Source organism: the organism of the source record quoted next, unplaced genomic scaffold (assembly GCF_019419815.1).
Source record: "Pyrus x bretschneideri cultivar Hongxiangsu unplaced genomic scaffold, Pyrus_bretschneideri_v1 Contig57, whole genome shotgun sequence".
In the NCBI taxonomy this organism is placed as follows: Eukaryota; Viridiplantae; Streptophyta; class Magnoliopsida; order Rosales; family Rosaceae; genus Pyrus; species Pyrus x bretschneideri.
Genome location: NW_025999795.1, coordinates 2,488,527 through 2,506,239, shown reverse-complemented (window position 1 = coordinate 2,506,239; position 17,713 = coordinate 2,488,527).

The following is a 17,713-nucleotide window of genomic DNA, read 5'->3' as shown; positions in this document are numbered from 1 at the left end:
AAGAAAGCTTTATAAACCATTTGGAAGTGGTTTTACGATTTATTTAGAATTAAATGTATATTTAGTATAATAGTTAAGCCAAAAGCTAAGAAAATAAGTAAAAAATTATAGTAGTGAGGCCTAAAACATTGTTAAAATGAGGTTCCACCTACAAGAATATCATCGGAAAGTCTTACTTTTATTTTCAAAAATTCACAGTGAGGCGAGGGTGAAAATAAATAGTTTGAATGATGATTTATGTACAAATTAGCAAAGCCGACTAAAAACTATGACTCACGTTTTTATGGTCAAAATGCAAATTTTTATTTTTGCGAAATATTTTCCACGAACATTAAGGATAACTTTATAAACTATTTGGAAGCAGATTTACGATTTATTGAGCAAAAAATGTATAGTTAGTAGGAATATTTAAGCCTAAAACTAAAAAATAAGTGAAAAATATAGTGGTGAGGCCCATAACAGTGGCAAATGGGTTCGCACTCAAGAAGCTGCTCAACAAAAGTCGCACCTTGAGTTTCAACTTCACAGTGAGGCGAAGGTGAAAAATAAATATAGTGAACGGTGATTTATATACGAATTTGCAAAACCGATTGAAAAGCGTGAGTTTAACCCATGTTTTTTTGTGAAAAATGCAAATTTTTAATTTTCGCGAAATATTTTCTGTGAGCATTAAGGAGAACTTTATAAGGTGTTTGGAAGCATTTTTATGATTTATTGAGCAACCAATGTACACCTACTAGAATATTTAAGCCAAAAACTAAAAAAATAAGTTAAAAATACAATAGTGAGGACCAAAACATAGTCAAACGGGGTTCCACCCTCAATAATCTCAACGGAAAATCTTACCTTAATTTTTCAAAATTTTAGGGTGAGGCAAAGGTGAAAATAAATAGACTGAACGATGATTTATGTACAAATTTGCAAAGCCGACCAAAAATCGTAAGTGTTAACCCACGTTTTTTTTTGTCAAAAATGAATTTTTTTATTTTTGTGATATATTTTTCACGAGCATTAAGGAAAACTTTATAAAGTACTTGAAAGCAGATTTATGATTTATTAAGCAAAAAATGTATATTTAGTAAAACATTTACGTTGAAAACTAAAAAAATAAGTGAAAAATATAGTAGTGAGGCCTAGAACATTGTCAATTGGGGTTTTACACTCAAGAATCTCAACAGAAAGTCTCACCTTAATTTTCAAAACTTCAAAGTGAGGCGAAGGTGAAAATAAATAGATTGAACGATAATTTATGTACGAATTTGCAAAACCGACTAAAAATCGTGACACCCATGTTTTTTTGGTCAAAAATGAAATTTTTTATTTTTGTGCAATATTTTCTGCGAGCATTAAGGAAAACTTTATAAGGTGTTTGGAAGCGGTTTTATGATTTATTGACCAACAAATGTATACTTAGTAGAATATTTAAGCTGAAAACTGAAAATGTAAGTGAAAAATACAATAGTGAGGACCAAAACATTGTTGAATGGGGGTCCACCCTCAAGAATCTCAACGGAAAGTCTTACCTTAATTTTCAAAATTTCACGATGAGGCGAAGGTGAGAACAATTAGTATGAACGATGATTTATGTATGAATTTGTAAAACCAACTAGAAATCGTGAGTGTTAACTCACGTTTTTTTGGCCAAAATGTAATTTTTTATTTTTGCGAAATATTTTCTGCGAGCATTAAGGAAAACTTTATAAGGTGTTTGGAAGTGGTTTTATGATTTTTTGAGTAACAAATGTATACTTAGTAGAATATTTAAACCGAAAATTGAAAAATACAATAGTGAGGAACAAAACATTGTCAAATGGGATTCCACCCTCAAGAATCTCAACGGAAAGTTTGACCTTAATTTTCAAAATTTCACGATGAGGCGAAGGTGAAAACAAATAGATAGAACGATGATTTATGTACGAATTTGTAAAATTGACTTAAAATCATGAGTGTTAACCCACGTTTTTTTTGTCAAAAATGCAAATTTTTTATTTTTGTGAAGTATTTTCTGTGAGCATTAATGAAAACTTTATAACGCATTTTGAAGTGGTTTTTTTATTTTTTTGAGCAATAAATGTCTATTTAGTAGAACATTCAAACTTCACGGTGAGGTGAAGGTAAAAATAAATAGTTTGTACGACGATTTATGTACGAATTTGTAAAAACTTACTAAAACTAATCAGTGTTTACCCACGTTTTTTTGTTAAAAATGCAAATTTTTTATTTTCGCTAAATATTTTCTGTGAGCATTAAGGAAAATTTTATAAGGCATTTGGAAGTGGATTTATGATTTATTGAGCAACAAATGTATATTTAGTAGAGTATTTAAGTCAAAAACTTAAAAAATAAGTGAAAAATATAGTTGTGAGGCCCAAAACATTGTTAAAATAAGGTTCCACCCTCAACAATGTTAACATAAAGTATTACTTTAATTTTCAAATTTAACAGTGCGGTGAAAGTGAAAATAAATAGTTTGAACAACTATTAAGTACAAATTTGTAAAAACTGACAAAAAAATTGTGAGTGTAACGTAACACCCATGTTTTTGTCAAAAAGGCAAATTTTTTATTTCGCAAAACATTTTCCATGAGCATTAAGGAAAATTTATAAGGCATTTGGAAGCGGATTTATGATTTATTGAGCAATAAATGTATATTTAGTAGATTATTTGTGTCGAAAACTAAAAAAAATAAGTGAAACATATAGTTGTGAGGCCCACAACATTGTTAAAATTGGGCTCCACCCTCAAGAGAACTAAAAACAAACATAAGCAAGAACCAAAAACTAAAAAGCAAAAAAATTGAAAAAAGGGGTTTGGTATGAATCTAGCGATTCGTAATTAGAAACTGTTGGTAACAAGCTAGCGACAGTTCTTGTGGTAAATCGGTAGCAAAATACTGATCGTATCCTTTTCTATTTCATTTATTTATTTGAAAGCAAGTTTACAATTTATTAAGCAACAAATGTATATTTAGTAGACTATTTAAGTCGAAAACTAAAAAAATAAGTGAAAAATATAGTAGGGAGGCCCAAAACATTGTTAAAATGGCGTTCCACTCCCAAGAATATTAACGGACAATATTAATTTAATTTTCAAATTTCACGATGAGGTGAAGGTGAAATAAATAGTTCGAACGGCGATTTGTATACAAATTTGTAAAAACAGACTAAAAACCGTCAACACCCACAAATTTGGTAGTGGATTTACGATTTATTGAGCAACAAATGGATATTTAGTAGACTATTTAAGGCAAAAACTAAAAAAATAAGTGAAAACTATAGTTGTGAGGCCCAAAACATTGTTAAAATAAGGTTCCACCCTCAACAATGTTAACATAAAGTATTACTTTAATTTTCAAATTAACGGTGAGGCGAAGGTGAAAATAAATAGTTTGAACAACGATTTAAGTACAAATTTGTAAAAACTGATAAAAAAACCGTGAGTGTAACGTAACATCCATGCTTTTTGTCAAAAAGGAAAATTTTTTATTTTCGCGAAACATTTTCCATGAGCATTAAGAAAATTTATAAGGCATTTGGAAGCGGATTTACGATTTATTGAGCAACAAATGTATATTTAGTAGATTATTTGTGTCGAAAACTAAAAAAATAAGTGAAACATATAGTTGTGAGGCCCACAACATTGTTAAAATTGGGCTCCACCCTCAAGAGAACTAAAACAAACATAAGCAAGAACCAAAAACCAAAAACTAAAAAGCAAAAAAGAAAAAAATTGAAAAAAGGGGTTTTGTATGAAGCTAGCGATTCGTAACAGGAACTGTTGCTAACACGCTAGCGATACTTCTTCAGAAAATCGGTAGTAAAGTACTGATCGTATCCTTTTCTATTTCATTTAATTATTTGAAAGCAAGTTTACGATTTATTAAGCAACAAATGTATATTTAGTAGACTATTTAAGTCAAAAACTAAAAAATAAGTGAAAAATATAGTAGGGAGGCCCAAAACATTGTTAAAATGTCATTCCACCCCAAGAATATTAACGGACAATATTAATTTAATTTTCAAATTTCGCGATGAGGTGAAGGTGAAAATAAATAGTTTGAACAGCGATTTGTATACGAATTTGTAAAAACAGACTAAAAACCGTCAACACCCACGAATTTGGCAGTGGATTTACGATTTATTGAGCAACAAATGGATATTTAGTAGACTATTTAAGGCGAAAACTAAAAAAATAAGTGAAAAATATAGTTGTGAGGCCCAAAACATTGTTAAAATAAGGTTCCACCCTCAACAATGTTAACATAAAGTATTACTTTAATTTTCAAATTTAACGGTGAGGCGAAGGTGAAAATAAATAGTTTGAACAACGATTTAAGTACAAATTTGTAAAAACTGACAAAAAAATCGTGAGTGTAACGTAACATGTAACATCCCACATCGCCCAGGGGAGTAATCCTTATATATATTCCCATCCCTACCTAGCATGAGGCCTTTTGGGAGCTCACTGGCTTCGGGTTCTGTAGGAACTCCGAAGTTAAGCGAGAAGGGGGCTAAAGCAATCCCATAATGGGTGACCTACTGAGAAGTTGCTCGTGAGTTCTCAAAAACAAAATCGTGAGGGAATGGTAAGCCCAAAGCGGACAATATCGTGCTACGGTGGTGGAGCGAGCCAGGGAAGTGATCTGCCTTAACCCGGGATGTGACAATTGGTATCAGAGCCTAACCCTGGCCGCGTGTGTGTTGACGAGGACGTCGGGCCCCTAAGGGGGTGGATTGTAACATCCCACATTGCCCAGGGGAGTGATCCTTATATGTATATTCCCATCCCTACCTAGCACAAGGCCTTTTGAGAGCTCACTGGCTTCGGGTTTCGTAGGAACTCCGAAGTTAAGCGAGAAATGGGCTAGCGCAATCCATGATGGGTGACCCACTGGGAAGTTGCTCGTGAGTTCCCAAAAACAAAACTGTGAGGGAATGGTAAGCTCAAAGCGGACAATATCGTGCTACGGTGGTGGAGTGGGCCTCGGAAGTGATCTGCCTCGAGCCGGGATGTGACATAACACCCATGTTTTTTTGTCAAAAAGGGAAATTTTTTATTTTCGCGAAACATTTTCCATGAGCATTAAGGAAAATTTATAAGGCATTTGGAAGCGGATTTACGATTTATTGAGAAACAAATGTATATTTAGTAGATTATTTATGTCGAAAACTAAAAAAATAAGTGAAACATATAGTTGTGAGGCCCACAACATTGTTAAAATTGGGCTCCACCCTCGAGAGAACTAAAACAAACATAAGCAAGAACCAAAAACTAAAAAGCTAAAAAGAAAAAAATTGAAAAAAGGGGTTTGGTATGAAGCTAGCGATTGATACTGAGAACTGTTGCTAACAAGCTAGCGACAGTTTTCGTAGTAAATCGGTAGTAAAGTCCTGATCGTATCCTTTTCTATTTCATTTATTTATTTGGAAGCAAGTTTATAATTTATTAAGCAATAAATGCATATTTAGTAGACTATTTAAGTCAAAAACTGAAAAAATAAGTGAAAAATATAGTAGGGAGGCCCATAACATTGTTAAAATGGCATTCCGCCCCCATGAATATAACAAAAAGTATTACTATAATCTTCAAACTTCATGGTGAGGTGAAGGTGAAAAATTAACAACGATTTATGTATGAAGTTGTAGAAACTGACTAAAAACCGTTTTTTTTTTGTTGTCAAAATTGCAATATTTTTTTTTTTGCAAGATATTTTCAATGACCCTTAAGGAAAATTTTATAAGGCATTTGGAAGCAGATTTACGATTTATTGAGCAACAAATGTATATTTAGTAGAGTATTTATGTTGAAAACTAAAAAAAATAAGTGAAAATTATAGTAGTGAGGCCGAAAACATTGTTAAAATACGGTTCCTCCCTCAAGAATATTAACGGATAGTATTAATTTAATTTTCAAATTTCACGATGAGGTGAAGGTGAAAGTAAATAGTTCGAACGGCAATTTATGTACGAATTTGTAAAAGTAGACTAAAAACCATCAACACCCACGAATTTGGCAATGGATTTACGATTTATTGAGCAACAAATGGATATTTAGTAGACTATTTAAGGTGAAAACTAAAAACATAAGTGAAAAATAGTAATGAGGCCTAAAACATTGTTAAAATAGGTTCCTCCCTCCAGAATACTTAACGAAAAGTATTACTTTATTTTTCAAACTTCACAGTGGGGCAAAGGTGAAAATAAATAGTTTGAACGATGATTTATGTACGAATTTTTAAAAATCGACTAAAAACTGTGAGTGTTACCCACGTTTTTTAGTCAAAACTGCAAAATTTTTATTTTCTCAAAATATTTTCTATGAGCATTAAGCAAAATTTATAAGGCATTTGGAAGTGGTTTTACGACTTATTGAGCAACAATTATATATTTAGTAGACTATTTAAATCAAAAACAAAAAAAAAATGAGTGAAAAATATAGTAGCAAGGCCCAAAATATTGTTAAAATGGGGTTCCACCATCAAGAATATAACAAAAAGTATTACTATAATTTTCAAATTTCACGGTAAGGTGAATGTGAAAATAAATAGTTTTAAGAACAATTTATGTACGAATTTATAGAAATTAACTAAAAACCATGAGTATTAGTCCACGTTTTTTTTTGTCAAAAGTGCAAATATTTTATTTTCGCGAAATATTTTCCGTGAACATTAAGAAAAATTTTATAAGGCATTTGGAAGCGGATTTACAATTTATTGAGCAACCAATGTATATTTAGTAGACTATTTATGTCGAAAACTAAAAAAATAATTGAAAAATATAGTAGTGAGTCCAAAATATTGTTAATATGGGGTTCCGCCGTCAACAATATAACATAAAGTATTACTTTAATTTTCAAACTTCACAGTGAGGTGAAGGTGAAAATAAAGAGTTTGAACGATGATTTATGTACGAATTTGTAAAAATTGACAAAAAAACGTGAGTGTTAACCCACTTTTTTGTCAAAATGCAAATTTTTTATTTTCGCAAAATATTTTCCATGAGCATTAAGAAAAATTATGATAAGGCATTTAGAAGCGGATTTACGATTTATTGTGCATATTTAGTATACTATTTAAATCGCAAACTAAAAAAATGAGTGAAAAGTGTAGTAGGGAGGCCCAAAACATTGTTAAATTGGGTTCCACCCTCAACAATATAACAAAAAGTATTACTATAATTTTCAAACTTCACGGTGAGGCGAAGGTGAATAGTTTGAACGACGATTTATGTATGAATTTGTAAAAACCGACAAAAAACCGTGAGTGTTAACCCTTTTTCTTTTTAAGCAAACATTATATTTTCGTGAAACATTTTCCGTGAGCATTAAGGAAAATTTATAAGGCAGCTGGAAGCGGACTTAAGATTTTTTTAGCAACAAATGTATATTTAGTATACTATTTAAGTCGAAAGCCCAAAATATTGTTAAAATTGGGTTGCACCCTCAAGAATATAACGGAAAGTATTACTATAATTTTCAAACATCACAGTGAGGCGAAGTTGAAAAGAAATAGTTTGAACGACGATTTATGTACGAATTTGTAAAAACTGACTAAAAACTGTGAGTACCCACGTTTTTTTTGGTCAAAATGAAATTTTTTATTTTTGTGAAATATTTTCCACGAGTTTTAAGAAAAACTATATAAGGTGTTTGGAAGTGGGTTTATGATTTATTGACCAACAAATGTGTGCTTAGTAGACTATTTAAGCCAAAAACTGAAAGAAGTAAGTGAAAAATACTGCAGTGAGGACCAATGTCACATCCCGGCCCGGAGTGGATCATTTCCTGGGCCCGCTGCACCACCGTAGCACGATATTGTCCGCTTTGAGCTTACCATTCCCTCACAGTTTTGTTTTTGGGAACTCACGAGCAACTTCCCAGTGGGTCACCCATCATGGGATTGCTCTAGCCCCCTTCTCGCTTAACTTCGGAGTTCCTACGAAACCCGAAGCCAGTGAGCTCCCAAAAAGCCTCGTGCTAGGTAAAGATGGGAACAAACATATAAGGATAACTCCCCTGAGCGATGTGGGATGTCACAATCCAACCTCCTTAGGGGCCCGATGTCCTCGTCGGCACACACGCTACCAGGGTTAGGCTTTGATACCAAATTGTCACATCCCGGCCTGGGGTGGATCACTTCCTGGGCCCGCTCCACCACCATAGCACGATATAGTCTGCTTTGGGCTTACCATTCCCTCACGGTTTTGTTTTTGGGAACTCACGAGCAACTTCCCAGTGGGTTACCCATCATGGGATTGCTCTAGCCCCCTTCTAGCTTAACTTCGGAGTTCCAACGGAACCAGAAACTAGTGAGCTCCCAAAAGGCCTCGTGCTAGGTAGAGATGAGAATAAACATATAAGGATCACTACCCTGGGCGATGTAGGATGTCACAACCAAAACATTGTCAAATGGTGTTCCACCCTCAAGAATCTCAATGGAAAGTCTCACCTTAATTTTCAAAACTTCACATTCAGGCGAAGGTGAAAATAAATTGGTTGAATGGTGATTTATGTACGAATTTGCAAAATCGACTAAAAGCCGTGAGTGTTAACCCTGGTCAAAAATGAAAATTTTTATTTTTGCAAAATATTTTCCGCGAGCATTAAGGAAAACTTTATAAGGTGTTTGGAAGCGGTTTTATGATTTATTGAGCAACAAATGTATGCTTAGTAGAATATTTAAGCCGAAAACTAAAAAACTAAGTGAAAAATAGAATTGTGAGGACCAAAACATTGTCAAACGAGGTTCCACCCTCAAGAATCTCAACGGAAAGTCTTACCTTAATTTTCAAAATTTCACGGTGAGGCGAAGGTGAAAAAAGATAGATTGAACGAATGATTTATGTACGAATTTGTAAAACTGACTAAAAATCGTGAGTGTTAACCCACATTTTTTGGTCAAAAATGCAAATTTTTATTTTGCAAAATTTTTTCCGCGAGCATTAAGGAAAACTTTATAAGGTGTTTGGAAGCGGTTGTATGATTTAGTGAGCAACAAAAGCATACTTAGTAGAATATTTAAGCTGAAAACTGAAGAAAAAAAAATATGTGAAAAATACAATAATGTGGATCAAAACATTTTCAAATGGGTTTCCACCCTCAAGAATCTCAATGGAAAGTCTTACTTTAATTTCAAAATTTCACGGTGAGGCGAATATGAAAATAAATAGATTGAACGATGATTTATGTACGAATTTGTAAAACAACTAAAAATCGTGAGTGTTAACCCACCTTTTTTTTTTGTCAAAAATGCAAATTTTTATTTTTGCGAAATATTTCCTGCGACCATTAAGGAAAACTTTATAACTTGTTTGGAAGCGGTTTTTTGATTTATTGTGTAACAAATGTATACTTAGTAGAATATTTAAGCCGAAAACTGAAAAAATAAGTGAAAAATACAATAGTGAAGACCAAAACATTGTCAAATGGGTTCCACCGTCAAGAATCTCAACGGAAAGTCTTACCTTAATTTTCAAAATTTCATGGTCAGGCGAAGGTGAAAACATATAGATTGAATGATGATTTATCTGCGAATTTATAAAACTGACTAAAAATCCTGAGTGTTAACCCACGTGTTTTGGTCAAAAATGCAAATTTTTATTTTGTAAAATATTTTCTGCAAGCATTAAGGAAAACTTTATAAGGTGTTTGGAAGCGGTTGTATGATTTATTGAGCAACAAAAGTATACTTAGTAGAATATTTAAGCCGAAAACTGAAGAAAAAAATATGTGAAAAATACAATAATGTGGACCAAAACATTTTCAAATGGGGTTCCACCCTCAAGAATCTCAATGGAAAGTCTCAACTTAATTATCAACACTCCACATTGAGCTGAAGCTAAAAATAAATAGATTGAACGGTCATTTATGTACGAATTTGCAAAACTGAATAAAAGCAGTAAGTGTTAACCCATGTTTTTTTGGTCAAAAATGAAAATTTTTATTTTTGAAAAATATTTTCTGCGAGTGTTATGGAAAACTTTATAAGGTGTTTGGAAGCAGTTTCATGATTTATTGAGCAACAATGTAAACTTAGTAGAATATTTAAGTCGAAAACTGAAAAAATAAGTGAAAAATACAATAGTGAGGACCAAAACATTGTCAAATGGGGTTCTACCCTAAAGAATCTCGATGAAAAGTCTTACCTTAATTTTCAAAATTTCACAGTGAGGCGAATATGAAAACAAATAGATTGAACGATGATTTATGTACGAATTTGTAAAACAACTAAAAATTGTGAGTGAACCCACGTTTTTGTCAAAAATGCAAATTTTTATTTTTGCGAAATATTTTCTACGAGTATTAAGGAAAACTTTATAACTTGTTTGGAAGCGGTTTTATGATTTATTGTGCAACAAATGTATACTTAGTAAAATATTTATTCATTATTCTAGATATTCCTCCTTATTATTTTATTAATTTCTTATAGGATATATGTGTATGTGGGACCTACCCACGTGGGTCTCCTCTCCCATTTGTCCCTGTGTCATCTCCTTCCCACTCTCCCTGACATCTCTCTCTCTTTTAAACTCTCAAACCCTTTCCTCTCTCTCTTTTTGAACACTATTTCTCTTTCACTTAAACTATATCTCTCTCCTATTGGTAAAACTTCATCGAGCCACCACCACACCTTCGCCATTCCCATGAATTTTAGACCACCAACTCATCTTTCTCTATCACTCGCCACCACCTTAATCCTCTTTGTCACTCGTCCTGCACCTAGGTCCCTCAACCCCTTTCATACTTTCATCTCGGCAAGCATAGTACGGCCGTGAGGTAGAGATCACCACCATCAACGTTGCTATACTTATTACCCCGATGAGATCTGCGAGCTTCTCAACCTAGAAACTATGACTTCCAACTATGAATGTAACCCAACCATTGAACCTGCACTGTACAATGGTCGTATCACTATTCATTTCCTTCCCCTACCATGGTGAGCCTCAAGACCTTCACATCCTTCTTATTTCAAAGCCTTATATTGTTTTCAACCTTAAAATGAGATAGTGGGGGGGGGGTGATATAATGTAGAAAGCATCTCGAGGAAATTTTCCCCTAGATTTTTCGGCGAATGATGCAGCCACTTTCAGGCCTTTTTTGGGCCAACGCTGGCCATGACTGGGCTTCCAATGGGTATAGTTTTGTTCCCTACATTCCTAGCTTTTATTTGGTTCTTAAGTCATTGATTTTGGATGAGAAATGAGCTCAAACGGAGCTTTGAAAGTTGGATTAAAACCTACAAAATTGCAGGAACTTGCGAGGAAGGCCAGTATAGTCGTACCCGCAGGCGCATGGGCGCTCATGGACTCGTGTAGGTGGTTGGCTCATGGAAGAACCCGAGGTCCCTCCTTAGGTTTCTCGACGTGACGAATCCAAATCCGTCGTCCGTTTTTTGAAATTCGACCTTTTTAAAATAGTTTCTTTATTAGTCGTACTTTATACGAATAGGCGAATTTACGTTAGTACGTTATATATTTACGTAAATGGTTTCATTTCTAGGTGAACTGCATCGAAATAATCTTCGTAGCCCGCGAGGCAGGTTCGACCCAACGACATGATTTGCGAGTGGAGCTTTGTTTTTTAAATATTATATATTTATTTAGTTTCCATTTATATATTTGATAAAGAATTTTCCACATTACGCTTAGATTAAAATAACGTTTAAAAGAATTAGTGTATTAACAAAATTAATGAAATTATGCTACGTTCTATGGGATGCACATGTATGCGTATTATTATTGATGCCTCAATTGGATTTACGGTCATGAATAGTATTGCATTGACTAGAATTATCAATTTACCATTATATGATTATAATTACGTTATCTGCTCATTATGTGCTACATTGGTGTTTGTACTCGTCCGGATTAGGGCCAGGCTTCACGTGTATGTTCACATCGCATTGTACCCTCACTTTGGATCCATTGTAGATGCCAGTCATGTCCTAGACTGCTACGGGCAATTAGGACTCGTATGTGACATGCATAGTGCCAGTCTTCACGTGATTGTAGTACTAAAGCGTAAATCATTATTACACCCAGTCCTATTCATGTCAAAATACCTCTGCATGAACTCGTGTGTCAGTATATGTCGATGAGTACCCGATATTATATGTTTGTTCATTCAAGTTATGGTGATTACCGATGGTCATGCGTTTTATATGCTGAATATCGTGAATTGTTGCATTATGGTGATATTACTGTTTATGATAAACGTTTTCATAATATATGTAGTATATATATTTGGAAACTATACTTGTTTTACGACGAGGGGTTACTACATTTTTGAAAAGGTTTTACAAGCTTTATTTTTAGGCACACTTATCCTTGTTTTTCGCCTCTCCAGGTTTAAGTGGTTGAGCTTTCATGTCGACGAGGATTCTTGACAAATCTTGGTTTAGGAGTTTACCTTCGATGGTAGAATTCTCATTCTATTTTACTATACTTTACTTATGCTCTGACATCACATGTAAAATGGGTTCATTTCTGCTCATATGCGCACTTTTGCATTTAGGCACTTTTAGGTTTAAATTTATTTATATTTTCCACATCACAACATTATATGGCGTCGTCACCTTTCTGGTTGTTGAATATTTCAAGAATATATATATATATATATATATATATATATATATGATTTGGTGCTGCATTGTGCAGCATATGTGTGGTGCTGCAGTGAGCAGCATGTGTACAGTCGGCAACCTTTTACCAAAGTTTGGGTTTCATTCAACCTTTGTATATTTTGTTGAATGGTTGCAACTTTTGATTAAAAGACATGATGCTTACTCAAATTGTATGAGTAGAATTAAAAGATGTAATTAGTCAAATTTATTTTCTGAAAATTCTAAATAGAAGACATATCTTTTGGATCAACACTATTAAGAAGGATTGTATATCTTCAACTAAAATGAAAGGACTCGATGAATATGTGCTTTAATGCCTATAAATACCTATTGTGGCATAATGTTTCACACACAATTTTAGAAATTTATTTCTATATTCCTTGCTCTCTACTCTCTCCATCACATTCATACAGTTTCTTTCTAGTTATTTCTAAGGGAATATAATTCGGTTTTGCTAATCGAATATTCCATACTTTGTTGTATCCTGAAAGTGATTTGAGTGGGTGCAAATAACACTTTAAGGAAACGATTCAAGTCATACCTCAAAGTCATCATTCGGTTATTCTCTAAATTTCTATATTTATTCTAACACTGGTATCGGCCAGCACAACTCAATTCAGAGTCCAGGTGGACATTCCAGGTTGGGATGTGTCACCCAAAACATTGTTAAAATTGGGTTCCACCCTCAAGAATATCAATGGAATGTCTAACCTTAATTTCAAAACTTCACGATGAGGCGAAGGTGAAAATGAATAGATTAGACGACGATTTATGTACGAATTTGTAAAACAGACTAAACACGTGAGTGTGAACCCACGTTTTCTGTCAAAAATGCAAATTTTTTATTTTCGTGAAACATTTTCCATGAGCATAATGGAAAACTTTGTAAGGCATGTGGAAGTGGATTTACGATGTATTGAGCAACAAATGTATATCTAGTAGAATATTTAAGCTGAAAATTAAAAAAAGAAGTGAAAAATATAGTAGTGAGACCCAAAAATAGGGTTCTACCCTCAAGAATCTTAACAGAAAGTCTTACCTTAATTTTCAAACTTCACGGTGAGGCAAAGGTGAAAATAAATAGATTGAACGGTGATTTAAATAAGACTGGGCAAGGATCGGTAGCGTGGTACCGATCTTTCCCAATTCCATTTTTTATTTATTTATGCTTTTCTGTTTATTCCTTTGAGTTTTTTCTTCGTACATTACTTTATCTGAGTAACCACTATTAAATTCAAATATCTTTAAAATCATTGATTACAAGTGTTTAAATATGTACGATAATAGATTTTGCATGAAAAAAATATATTTTCAAGAATATGAGTTTGATGGTTTGTTGTTATGGTAAGAAAACTAAAACAAGGGTAAATTACACTTTCATACCTCATGTTTGGGGTCTATTTCAATTCCTTACGACATCTTCAAAACATTTCACTTTCATACCTTAAGTACTATTTTATTTTAAAATAATAACTCCTTTACATTTTCCATCCATGAGCTGTTAAATGCTGACGTGGCTGCCAAATGTCTGCCAAGTGGCAAATAAAATAAATTTTTTTTTTTTTTTTAAAACCTGAATTTTCTCAAAAAAAAAAAACCAAACCCATAACCTATCTTCCCCCTGACCCACCCTCCCTCACCCACCCACGTTCCCACCAACCCTCTTCTCACCTTGATGGTAAAGTGCTCCTGCATCACACTTCTTGGTCTTGGGTTTAAGAGTGTGTCTTGGTCTTGGGTTCGAAGGTTTGTGTGCTTTTGCTGCTCTACTGTTGCCTTTGAATGTGATTAACCCACCCAACTTTCCCTTCCTGATACCCACCCTGCCACTAAGCCTTTTCACCTTCCCAAAACCCATAAAATTCCCTGCCTTTCTTCTCTCATTTACACCCACTCTTCGTCCCTAACTTCCATCGATCCTCGGCCGTAATATGAAATCGAATTTCTCCAGCAACGGATCGGCCTGTGTGTGGACCAAGGTGTCATCCAGTTCGAGAAACACCATCATCTTCTCCGGAGAGACTAGCAGCGTAAGCGATGGCTCGAACAAGAGCTTGTGCCAGATCGGGTTTTTTAGTCCGGGTTTGCATTTTGAGCGGCGACCATGGAGAGAGAATGGATGGAGGGTTGGGTAGGCGGGAGGGATGGAATTTTGGGGAAGGGGAATGGGCTAGGTTTTGGGGATGGGGAATAGGCTTGGTGGCAGGGGTAGGGTGGGATAGGGTGTTTGTTGGAAATGTGCCCTAAAACCAATCATATGATGATACTTTACGGACATTTCAAACTAATGTAGTTCATTTCAAACTAATGTAGTTTAAATGTAAAGGGCAAAGATTATTGTTTGAGCCGTCTAATATAAATGTTATATGCTTAAACGATAAGTCCAAGGAATATGTGATTGGAAGAATGCGATCTAAAGAAGTTAGATTCATGAGACCATTCTTTCGTTGACACATCCTAAACGTTCCTGATCATAGGATTGTCAATTGGGCATTAACAGTCCGTTAAGATCAGTACGTGCTATGTCTTCTCTCAGGGAGAGTGACTAGTCTCGAGTCATTGGTGTGTGTGACATCAAGACAAGTACGTAGGTGCTCAATAGAGAATGAGTTCACTGAACACGATCAACGAAGAGTTCTCATATTCATGTCACATGAGAACTCATGGTTGGGATAATGCAAATTAGTCTTTTGACCTGAGGCATCACAGTTGTCTTGTGGTTAGGTCCTTAATCTTTGATTATGTCAAAGTCACTCTATCAGGGTGTCCACGGCATCGTCGGGGTTAAGCCACTTAGCCATGGAGGCAAGTGAATGCGCAACAAGGGATCTCTAACCTTCAAACTGTTTGAGGGAGAATACTCTATGATATGATTTGGAATCTCTGGCCAGAGTATGAATGAAATGTTGGAATGCGTTCCAGATCACATTCAAGGTAATCATATAAGCACAAGATTCACATTGGATAGTAGACATGAATAAACTATCAAACCAAACAATGTGGTCAAGAGTATTGTATTAGAGAAAGACCGTATTGCATTTGTAATCCTAAACTGAATAGGTTCTCCACCTCTTCTGATTAGCTTGGGTAACCATGATATGCTGCTAGGTGTCACTCATGGTTTGTGGAAGCCCTAAAAGTGTATTATCACTAACGGGAGAATTGAAAGTAAGTTTCAATTCACAATCGATTTGAAAGAGTTTGAATCGCCCACTGCCTCGCTAAAAGGAACCTAATGGATCGTACACCGTGTAAGGTAGAGTTTGAAGATTCAACGGAGATGAGTAAGAATAATTAAATGGTTTAATTATTTATCTAAGGCTAGGATTAATTAATATGTTAATTAATCAAACGAATAAGTTCGTTAAAGACCTCGGGTTAGTTTTGGGCCGCAAGGCCCAATGGGATTTGAATGTCAAGCCCATTAACTCAAGTTGTATGACAACTTGAATAAAACAAAGGGCTTGAAAGCCCAATAAACCTATAGGCTAGCCATGTGTAAAAGAATAGGGCTTTTGGTCCATTAGGTCACTTATTTGAAGGGACTATATAAAGGACTTTATAGCCTAAAATTTACTAAGGGTTATTTTTGGGGGAAAGGATGAGAACACAAGCTCTCCTTTCTCTCTAAAATTTTGGCCAATCTAGAGGGGAAAATCTAGCAATCTTACTTCCTCTAGGTCACTCATTTCTTCTTCAATATACCTTGGTGTGGAGACTTAAAGGTTCTCAATTTTGGGAACTTGGAGAAACCTTTTCATCCATCCAAATCCATGGATCCAAGATGCAAGGAATGAAGGCCCTCTCTTTGGGTGATTAGCCTTTGCTTATGCAAAGAGGAATCTACAAAGGTATTGATTTCTCAACTCACTTTGTTTTGAGTTGAGTCTTGATTCACCTATCTACTAGGCTTTGAATTTCATGGGTAAATGTTTTGTTTTAAGTGCATACAAGCATGATTCCACCTTTAATTGTTAATTGCATGCTATTGATGTTGCTTAAATGAACATGTTTTTCACAAATTTTCCTTCAAGTGGTATCAAGAGCCTAAGTCTAGTAGTTGGTGAATCCTTTTGTGTTTTGTAGTTCATAGTTTATGATTTGAATGTTGTAATTGTTACAAGCTTTATTCTTGCTTCTTTGAATGTAAATTTTGTTAGAAAATTTGCCATCTCAAATGTTGTAGATGTAGTTCATATGAGCATGAATTTTGGAGCTAAAATTTGGTGCCATGTTTTTTGGGAAATTCGGCCAAATCCAAAGGGTGGAATTTTGGGTTCTTGTTTGACTTGTTAAAATTGTTTTAAAGTGACTTTTGGAACCCCTATGTACCCTAGTATGGTTGTATGTTATTTCCCTTAAGTTTGAGTGGTTTTGGTATGTTTTTGGGTGAAGAATGTTCATGGAGCTCTTATGGGTTTTCATGAATGTTCTTCATTGTTCTTGATATGTTCTTGCCAAGAACAAAAGGTTTGGTGTTTTGATTCAAAGTTTTGATTTATTTCATAAAGTTTTTGTTTTGAAATATTTCTTATGTTTAAATATATTAGATATTTATTTTGAAAAATTAAAGAAATTTTAGTGGGTTGGTGTGTAATGATTTATTCCATTACACACACTCCACTTACAAAAACTTTGAAATTTTTTTTTATTACTTTGCTTCAAAATCAGCCACCCTAATCAATTAGGGTCCTTGTGGGGCTTTCATGCAATTATATAAAGTTTTGATACTTTTGTGTATTTGCATTTTGACCCAAAAGTTTACGTTTTTACGTAAAGGTCCAAAATCACTAAAAGGACAAATTGTTTTGCTCCTTTAATGAAGTTTTATTTTTTGTGGAAAATTTTGGGTTCTAGTTGTAATTACATGAAGTAGTGGACTTTTGTGTTTTTACAAAGTGACCCCAAAAGTTTAAGTTTTTGCAAAATAGCCCAAAAGTTGAGGTTAATTGCACTATGGCCCAAACAAGTTGAGGTCATAGCATTTTGGCCCAAATTAGGTAGAGAACAAAATTGTTTTGTTTCTTTAAATGAGAATTGGATTTTCATTTCATTTAGCTCCATTTAAATCAATTCTATGGATACAAAAACCA